Source organism: Numida meleagris, chromosome 5 (genome assembly GCF_002078875.1).
Source record: "Numida meleagris isolate 19003 breed g44 Domestic line chromosome 5, NumMel1.0, whole genome shotgun sequence".
In the NCBI taxonomy this organism is placed as follows: domain Eukaryota; kingdom Metazoa; phylum Chordata; class Aves; order Galliformes; family Numididae; genus Numida; species Numida meleagris.
Window position 1 is genome coordinate 30,413,985 of NC_034413.1, and position 10,673 is coordinate 30,424,657.

The 10,673-nt window shown below is 39.8% G+C and overlaps 1 long non-coding RNA gene across 3 annotated transcripts in view; it reads left to right on the forward strand.

Moving 5' to 3' along the window:
- The window catches only part of LOC110399834, a 210,668-nt gene that overhangs the window by 179,341 nt on the left and 20,654 nt on the right, over positions 1 to 10,673 (forward strand). For all 3 annotated transcript variants that reach the window (XR_002439434.1, XR_002439432.1, XR_002439433.1), the window contains exon 10: positions 3,696 to 3,900. This is a non-coding gene — a long non-coding RNA (uncharacterized LOC110399834). The remainder of the gene's footprint in view (positions 1 to 3,695; positions 3,901 to 10,673) is intronic.

Consider the following 10,673-nt stretch of genomic DNA (forward strand, 5'->3'; position numbering starts at 1 on the left):
TTGGAACTAGATGAGCTTTAAGGTCCCTCCCAACCTAAACTGTTCTGTGCCTTTATGATACTTGCCTTTAAGTATGTAATGCTGATTCCAGTGCATTTTATAAAATGAACTGAAAGCAAAAACAAGGAAGAAATGGATGGCAATAGCGGTACAAAGTGACATAGATAATTGCTTTAGTCTCTTTTTTTTCCTTTAAAATGGCATCTCATACAATGTGGATATAGGTGGGTGGTCTTCATATGGATCACCATCAAAATTTTAAACTGCAGTGCCTCAGTGTTTCTCCCTAGGTACTGGGTTGCGTTAATCACCGGAGAATGACATGAGCTCTATTCAGCATTTCTTCAAAGTTTGAAGCAGAAGTTGCCTTGCATTGGTGTTGTGGCCTGAAGCTCCAGTAGGAAGCGTTTGAGCAGGGTCCAGAGATGATTCATCCCCACCTTAGAGTGCAAGAAGCTTGTGGTATTGTGAAACCTGTCAAGGTAATATACGAACAACCGCACTGTGATTGAAATGAGATTTTTCGAAGTCATCTGGACAAGAACCGTTTTCCCAGAATTGCTGTTTTGCTTTAAGACACACATAAATATTTCTGCATTAGCTTAAAAAAAAAACAAACAGCAACAACAAAATTACTATTGAACAATCATTATTTCCTCATAGAATTAAGATAAAAGAGGAAAAAAAAATGAGATCATGGAAAGGTTGCTGTGGAAACAAGAAAAGGAACAGCTAAAAACATCTTTGAGGTGATAGGTCAAGAAACTTAGATTGAAAATCTGCTATGTTAATTATAACCAAAGGAACTTAGGGGCATATTCTTATCTTTGTTTTTTTTTCTTCTGTGGAACAGTTCAAGATTAAATACAGAATCTGCTTTGTTAAATGCATACATTTTCTATAAATCTGTAGATGGCTTTATGCCAAAGAAGCAAAACCGATGAACAAAATAATTCTTTAATTGGGAAGAAGTAATGAAGAAAATAAAAGAAGTTGTGGTTGCAAGGATATACTGGATTGAAGAAAAGAGTTTGTTTTCTTGCTGCTCACAGCATGTGCTCTGCAAAGAGGTATTGATTTGTGTGGTCAAGTGCATCAGCAAATGTGCAAGGAGTGCCTTGTGAAAAAATATTGTCTATACTGGTGTATCTGCTCTCTGCAGTTTGTTGAATGGGATGTCTAGTAGCAGAAAATGTTATTGTGGCTCCCAAAGATGCGATGCTGTATAGCGATATTATGTGTTGGCAACACTGAAATCGGTATTAGGAGTTCCATCAGGATACATCATGTGTTCCTTTTTTTAAATCTTGGCTGATGTGCCATAACAAGATCACCAGTAAGTAGTAGAAGGAGAGAGGCAGGCTATTCATAATGCCTCTGCTCAAGCAGTGCCATCTGAGAGCTGCAAGCACGAGTTGTAGTGTGGCAGGATTTATGGCCCGTTACGCACTCTATTATTGTTTTGTGCTTTTTCTTTCACAGAGCATAGTTATTGCTGAATCTGATGTCAAGTTTATATTTTGGATCTTGGTCATGCTGTGTTTTGAAGCATTTTCAAAGACATGTTGAAGGATGCAGGGATGTAATAGAACTGTCCTGTGGGAAGCTTACTTCCAGGAAAGGGCAGTACAGAGGCATAAAGGAGGGAGACCACTATTTCTCCACAGAATATCTTCATTCTTCAGTTGTATTGTTACTGTATCTGTGGACAGATAAGCCTGACAGATAATTAACATGTTATTATGTGCGCTGGAATGTCAAAATAAAAAAAAAAAGGTGCAGGTAGACATTAGCATAGTTGATACTGTTCTTCGAAGGAGTGATATTCTTATTACTGCTCCCAGGGGCATGTTCCTCAGAGGCTGAGAATAAAGGATGGCTCCAGGCAGTCAGCTGGCTTCCTCAAACACAATAGGCAAAATACAAGTCAAACTGGGACGCATTTTGCTTTATACAGTTAGGAAGAATGATGTTCAGAAAGGAGAAGCATTAATGAAATTCAGAGTTTTGAGGTGGACTTTTTCGAAGCAGTTGTTGAATGCCTGCACGCCAATCCTCTACCTGCAGTCCTTTGCACAAGACGCTGTTGCTGCACAGACATCGTTTTGGTAATGAGATGAGACTTATTACGAGACTGAAATTAATTTCTCTTTGTTAAATTTATCTGTGTAGAGCAGTTATAAAATTGCTTACAGCAATCAAGATCCTGGTAGCTTGCCAGCTTTTTAACAGATAAGCAGTTTTGAAATAATTATTTTCCAATAGTGTCATTGAAGTTGAGAACATTTTTGTTCCTCCTACTCTTTCTGCTTTCTTTTTAATTAAATATGGGGGGGAACATGTTTCTAAAAATGTGTAATGAACAGGCTGTGAATACTAACTATGAATATTGTACTTATTTCTCCTTTCAAGCATTCCCATGAGACACTGCAAGACTTAGTACAAATTCTGTACTCTTCTGTTTTATAAAATAAATTTTTGGTGGTATTTAAGGTATGTTGTAACTCATCAATAGTGCTATTAAATAAATCTCTCCGTGCGTGATGTAAGAACACTTGCAAGCATCTTTGTATTTAGCTATAAAAGAACATCTGTGCTCTAAAGTTATGCAGAAACTCAAATTATGGAAAACTAATTAATGGACATGTTAAAATGCATTTCACACCTCTAATCAGTATGGCTGTACCTAAATGCAAATTTACTGTGCAAATAGAAGATAAAGGAAGCAGCGTATTTATCTCCCTTTGGGGTGATCTGATTTTTCTAGCAGCACCTCAGCCCAGTTGCAGTGTGGGGCATGCAGGGCTAAGTGAGCCTGGATGGGCTGCAGGACTCTTGCTCAGGGCGGTGCCATGGGGGTGAGGGAGGACACGGAGACTCGATTTCCTCCTGGCGGATGTTAGCAAGTCTGGAAAAGTTCATGCAGTGCCTCCCTGCACAGGTTGTGATGGTGTGGGCAGGGGACAGAGGGACAGAAGAGATGCTTTCAACGGTGAAGGCACAAGTAGGGCATGACTACGTGCGTGGCAGTGGCACAGCAGCACTCACTGCTGCTCTTGGTTAGGTAGAGAGTGCTTTTTGCTCTGGGTGGAAAGGAGGATGAAAAAAAAGAGACTGATTAAGATATTTAAGATATCATATGCCAGAAGATCTGTAGTAAATGTTGTCTGGACCAGTAGGAGGTGTGAGTGGACTGTAAATCACTTGTTTGGATTTATGAGAGTGTGGTCGCTGCAAATTAAACCTTGCTCAAATCTAGAGGCTGTTACTTCTTGAGTTCAGTGACACACCTACTATATTTCTTGCTCCTTTATTTTTTCTCTTCTGCATGAACAAAAGAGAATTATTGATAAGTTAGAAAAATAACTTGGGCAGCCTGTCATTTTCTAAACCTACAGACTTTCTAAAATATAGCCTCAAAGTCATGAATAATAGGTTTTTATGAGATGAACAGAATTGTGGGAAATGGATAATATTGATCAATGAAACTGGGTGGGTATGAAATGAATTTACTATCTTTGTTCACTTCTCTTAGAAATGATTTTGGTATATTTGCAATGCAGTAACTTTTAGAAGCAGTGACAAAGCATGATAGCTAACAGAATGCTAATAGAAAGAAACATTATTTAGGTATTTTATTATTGATGCAAATGTATGGAAGCACCTATTATTTGTCTTTTTCATTTCTCTTACAGAGACATCAGTGACAGGCTTCTCAACCTAGCTGCCCTAGATCTCCAGGAGAGAGACATCTTTGTGAATCCCTCACCATAGTATAAAAAATCAACATTTTTGTACCCTGTGAAGACACAGTTGTGCCAAAAATATTAAATGGACCAGAGAAGCCAGAGCAGGCACCAGACAGCCTGCAGGGGTTTTTGACCACTTCTAAATAGATTGGTAAGTTTATTGATTTATTCAGCTGCTGGATTAAAGCCAGGAGCAGACAGGGGTCCCTAAGACTATATGCGTGTGTGTGCATATTATTCTGCCTCGGTGCTCCCTAAACTAAACAATCAGATCTACATTCTGTCCTTTAAAAAACACCCTTAACCCAAAATAGAAACTCCAGAGCAGCGGATTAGAAACTTCAAAGCAATCCCTGATTTTTTTTTCCTGTATTCAGGTCTGCCTTTGGGATTTAGTTGTCATTGCTTATTGGCCATTATAAAATTCATACAGCTCCCTTTCTTCAAGGGGAATTAACCTGCATTGAGATGATCCTCCCAGTTCCAAATAGCTATGTGGTCAGATGAGAACACATGGTAAGAAACGTTTAGATATAGTGTTGACACTATGTCTAGACGTGGTTTAGTGGGGTTCTTGGTGGTAGGTGGATGGTTGGACTGGATGATCTTGGAGGTCTTTTCCAACCTAGCTAATTCTGTGATTCTGTTTCCCACTGACACTCTTTGGGCCCTCTGTTGCTAGTATCAGCAGATACACATTGTAGTGAAACAGCTGTAAAGAATAAGCTGAGTGCTGGCTCTTAATGCCTTTAGTTTATAGAGATGCAGTTTTTTGGCACCTGATCGAGGATCTTGTAATTTTACAGCTGATGTGAAGCTATGGTCTCCTTGCTATGGCAAAGAATAAGAAAGAGAGGAGGTAGGAAGTGATGAGACATGTTATGAGAAGTCACTGGCTTTCCCTTCTGCATGGCTTCTCAGATGTTGTGAGGGATTTCTCAATGACAGCAAGGGAGTGGTGGTAGTAGAGCAGGATGCCTTTCTCTTGAGAGGAAGTGGGGGAGCAAAAGTATCACAGTGAAGACACAGGTCATGGAGCGAGTTTGTGCAGAGCTGGGAGACATCGGGGGCATTTGTGAGAAGTGGGTGCTGGTGTTGATGGAGGGTCTGTTGAGCTCTCAGTAGGGCTTGGGACTCAAGAAAGGTGGCGTAAAAAAGGGCAGCATGGGAAACAAAGTTGCCAGCTGGCAACTTGCAACATGAGATAAACTGCACATGGGTCACCTTGGGGGCTTGCAATAGCTTCCAATCCCTGTGTGCTCCTAGTTGTCTCAGCTTGGGAAGTCAGCAGGAGTGCTAAGGCTATGAGATATGCAGTTTCTGGAAGGCTGCATCTCTTTGTTGATCACTTCATTAGCCAGAGCAATAAAAACAAGCAGGAAAGCAGACATAGGCAGTTAGGCTTTGGCCTGACCATAAGACTTTCTCAGCTGTAAGAATAATTTCAGAAGAGCAGACTAAGGGAAATATTTTGCTTAATAAGTTACAGCATCTCATCAGCCACATATCATACAACACACAGTTTTATGAACTGTTGCACTTTGACTGGCTATAAATGGATTGTAACTGATAAGCCATAAAAAAATAATAGTTACTTTTAAGATTTGTAATGGAATAAAAAACATGGCAGTAATGAAAAAGCTGACATTTTAAAGATTGATAAAACAACAGAATAATGTATTAGCAGAACAGCTATGTATATTTTTGCAGTATTGCAGACCTATCATCAGAAGATAGCAAATGTAACAGGATGAAGGTAATCAAAAACCCAGGATATTGAAATTGGGAGCGTGTGAATCTGTAAGAGACTGAATGAAGGAAGTATTATCTGAAACTACCTGAAAACTAGTACTCGGGCAGATTTGCATTTTCGGATGCTATTAGTCTGGTCGTTGTATGATGCTGTTCAAAATCATCTACTGCAGCATTGCATGGTGAGAGCAAAGATCTGAACCTGTGCTGTTTTATTGGGATTTGCTGTGTACCATATTTAATTGGCTGTTTTCCATTCAAGTTAAATCGGAGTTTTATAAACCTTGAAGTCGTTTCATTTTTATGAATTCCATCTTCCTCTGCCCTACAGAAAGGGTGTAACTATTTGCTTGTGACAGAAAGTATCAAAGGGGAAGTCAAACAATGCATGGTCTAATCAATATCCATAAGTGAATGTCATTGAGTAATTGAACTGCATCCTCCTAGGAATTTTTCATTGCAACCTGTTACAGTAATGAGTGGTCAGCACAGCAGAACTGGTCTAGACAGAAGATTAAAGGCCTCTGGTAAAAATGAGCCTTTTTCAAATGTAAATTCAGGAAATACTGGAACAGAGCACTATTTTTGTCCTTAATTAGATGCAGCTTTCTTTCTAAATCAGCACTAGGATTTCCTTAAATTAAGAAATGCAGTACACACCAGAGTTATTGATGACATTATGCAACCATACAGTGGCTAGTTATCTCTATGCCCCTCTGTTATTTTTGAGGACTTGTTTACTAAAGTCAAAAGTAAAATGCAATTAATAATTTAATACTTAATTTTCTTTATGGAGAAAAAATACGATAAACACAATTTTCTTAGGTAATTTGTGATTATAAATTGAATGACTTGTTTAAAATCAATGTTAATAAATAATGTATAGCATTCTCTTTCAGTCGCCCCATAAATATAAAGCTGATTGAAGAAAACAGAAAACATACTAAGGGCAATGTATCTTCAGGCAGTGATAAGATTTCTGTGTGTATGTTCCAATTTATATGAAATTGATTTCACGCCGCCACTGGTAAAGGAAGCTTTGTATCAATCAACTGAACATATGCGCTAGCAAGTGAACACTTAACTATAACCTTCCCCTGGCTCAGTTGTTGCTCAAGGCCCCTTTTGTCAGGGCCTGCCTGACCCTCCCTTGCCGTGAGTACAGTCCTGCACAGCTTTGCAGGATAAGGACCCACATTTCACAACTATTCTTTTGAGCAGCTCCTTCTACATTGTGTATATCCCATGGTGCACTCTTTTGCTGTTCAGAAGCAGTCTGTGAGCATGTCCTGCGTAACGGCACTTTGCATAACTGAGACAGGAAATGTGCTGCTGAGTTCCTGTTGGTGGACGGTGGCTGAAAGGGAAGAAACTCAGAGCAGGTGGAGGGGAAAATTCTAATGCTATAGTATGCAGCTATGTGAAGTTCTGCAGTCTTTATAGTCCCTGAAGTCTGCACCACCAAGGTTGTTAAGGTTAAAATTCTCAGCTGATGAAAATGAGGACAGACCAACTACAATTTAATGGTTCTGAATTTTGCCCTCAGATGGCTGAAATAATTTTAGTTGTTGCAGTAGGCCTAACAGATTGTGTGAATCTGATCAGTAGGTCCTTTTTTTGTGTCCACCCCCAGCTCACTCCCCACATCAAACAATAATATATGAGATAAACTGAACAGAAAATTGGGTAAATAGTTTTTGACCAGGTTCATGTGCACTGATACTGTTAACACACCTGATTCTGTTAGTTGCATCAATGTGAACCTAAATGCAAGAAAAACTGTTTCTGATTGGCGCTGATGAGCAGCAAGCCTTATCTGTGAAACAATCAGAGCTGCAGAAGAAGTGGAAAGTTGCAGGTGACAGCTTTTGAGGTAAAGTGCAGCTCATCTCCTGGAACATGCAGCAACTTTTCTGAGAGAAAATTAAACAAATACTCTTACTTTTGTAGATAATTTGTGCTTACAGTTGAAGATGTGTAATGTTGGTTTTAAAGTGAAGGGTTTTTTGTTTTTCTTTTGAGAAGGAATTAAAGGCTAGAAAATGCGAATCTCTTGAGGTTGAGACTGAGGTGCTCAGCACTGGGGGCCTGTTTTCAGCTGTGTAGGTCAGTAGTTTGTTAGGGTCTGAGAGAGTATCATCTCTGAACCAATAAAGGTGAATGAAACATGGAGTGGTGCCTCGTGGATGAAGAGGGAGTTTGTGTTTTGGGTACTGTGATCTAGAAGATGAGAGAAGGTGAGATGTTAAAATAAGGTCTGAAACCAGCAGTAGTATTGAGAGGTGCTAAACAAAACAGTATTCAGGGAGGGCAATAGATTGTATAAGGTAATGACCAGATTTACAGACTTAGGAAGTGGTAAAGAAAAAAAATGCACTTAGGTTAAAAGCAAGCAATAAGTTTCTGGACAGGTATGAACATACATTCTGAACAAGAGAGAATGAGGTTGGGAACACTGCATGAGAGCCTACTATAAAATCAGTCTCTCTGACTTGGAAACCTTCTGGAAGTAACATCAAGATTAATTATGTGAATACTCTGGGCTGTTTTATGAAAAAGTTCCAGCACAAGTTGTCAAACACTCGCTCCACAAATCACTTTAGACACGAAGTGCCCCAAACTCTTGTCACCTTGTGAATTTTGGAAGCGCCAGATAGTGCTGTGTGTGTCACTCAGGTGAGCATATGGGGATTTGCCTGTGAAGTGCATTAACTGAAAAGAAGACTATGCAGACAGAAGAGTGTGTAGAGACAGCGAAGTGAAAACCAATGGGCTTGGTGATCTGTTGCCGCGGACTTTCCAGGGATTTAGAGCCGTACGCTACACGGTGCGGGAAGCATGACAATCTCAATATGAGTACGCAAGCTTCAACTTTAATGGAGTACTTCACAACATATATAGAAACTGAGTTACACCTGGCAAACTGCCATTGGTGGGGCTACCCCAGCCCCATCCTCTGATTGGTGATGACAACTTGTTGAACAAACAAAGCCAAACAGCAACCACCCCCCCTGCGCCCAACAGTTAACCTCCTGATACTTCTGTCCTTGGACTCCGCCCCACCCAAGGACCCCTCGGCCCTGCTGACTGTCCACCCAGAACTACTCCATACACACACTCTGCAGTACTTCCTTGCTCATACAGTCGCTCAAGTGATCCGTGGCCACCCTAATCCTGCAACAATCTGTGCTTTCACAATATGCTTGTAAAATGAAATAGGGTGGATTCACACCTCTTGCAGGGCTAATCACGGATTCCCTTCCCATTCTCCTCTAATTTTTGACTTACAATTTTATGTTGGACAACATCTTGAGAAAGTGAACATATGAGAACTCACAGCTTTATGCCTTTACTAGATGCTCAGAAGATGTTGTCAGTGTTCTGAAGAGGAACAGCATAAGGTATAAAATGATAACAGAGCAGTTCCAGAATGGCTCAAATGTCACTGAAAGTAAGCAAGGTGAGCAAAGCCACAGAGAAATTGTTCATAGCAGGCAGTGAGTAACTCAAGCTGTAAGAAGTCAGTCTCGTAACTAGTCCAGAGAGATTATTTAGTTTAGAGACAAAGCTCTCTGCTGGAGATTAGGTGTAGTGAGCATTCACTTTGGTGAGCTTTGTCTAGTAGCACAGAGCTAGCAGTCAAATAAGCAAGTGAGGCTTTTAGATGTGAAGATTCAGAGGCTGGAAGCAGATTGCGAAGTGATAGTGTCATAAGAATATGGTATTATCTCATTGGAATAACCTTGCAGTGGTAGATCAGCTTTGTTAGAACTGGCAATATATTGTTTCTTGTTTCCAAATTCTATACAGATGTTTTTTCTCCTCAAAAAGTTGCTTATCAGTTGATGCTTGCTCATTTGTTTCTTGACTTGGAATATTTTCCAGTGTTTTTCCTACCTTTGAGTCCTGTCTTTTCAGCTAGTGGAATTACGGCTAGAACCTGGCTCTTACCATACATGAAAGCAGGTCCAGTTTCTGGTCCAAGGTATTGTATTACTGATTTGGATCATTTTTAATTTATCTTCTCCTGATTTTTTAACTGAAAGCTCTCAAGAGCAACTGTTTTTCTTTAGTTACTATATAATTTTTAAACATTATTACTAACTACATCACTTTCAAGCAAATTTCTCAGCATCTCCACAAAGATGTCAGTTGAAGGGTTACAGCATGAATACTGCCTCAAGTAGAGCACTTTTGTGGTTTCCATTTTTTTTAAACTGAAAATTGAAGCTAAAACAATATCTAGATTTTTTCTGGCATTACACTTCCTTCACTTCCCCTTTACATGTGATAACAATGGCCCCAAAACTTGAGTACTCTGAGCATATGTCTAAGTAACTCATCCTTTTATTTTGTTTGCTTCTCTTATGTCGTTTTGATGACCTGCATTTCTTTCAAGGAGAAGAAGGAAAAAAATACAGATGCTGTTACCAAACACAGCAGAAACAGAAAGTCACAGAGGAATGCCAAGAGAAATTTTCAAAGAAGCAGAGGGCAGGAATAGCCATTCTCTGCATCTCTGAAAGATCAACGCTGTTACTTTACAAAGGGTTTTATCACCAGCTGCCTATTGATAATAAGGTTATTCCAGTGAGATAATATTATGGTATGAGTCACCTACCATGAGAAGTGGGGAGGAAGCACATTTTCACATCAGCTCTCCTGTAGGCAAACCAAAAAATAAGATGTCCAGAAATTTGTCTTCTATAGAAATTGGAAGGAGAGTACATACATATGTTACATCATGACAGTGACTTATTGCAGAACAGTATTTTGTCTATGGGGAATTGCAGTTCTGAAGGACTTTCTGTGTCCAGTTGACATCTCACTGAGGGTATCAATATTTCTCTCCTTTAAGGATGTTTTGGATGAAAGGCATATTTCCAGGGAAAATGAGGCTTTAGTCTGTCCTTGTGCATGCTCTTTGCTGACATGATCTTTGTTTCCCTCTGGTCTTACTTTCAAAATACTCCTCTGCAGTAGTTAGAGCAGTTTCAAAATACTCCTTTACAGATGAGGCGTTCTATAAACAGCTGGCTGAAGTTGCGCGATCGCCTGCCCTTGTCCTCATGGGAGACTTCAACTTCCCTGATATATGCTGGGAATACAACTCGGCGCAGAAGAAGCAGTCTAGGAGGTTTCTAGAGTGTATGGAAGATAACTTCCTTCTGC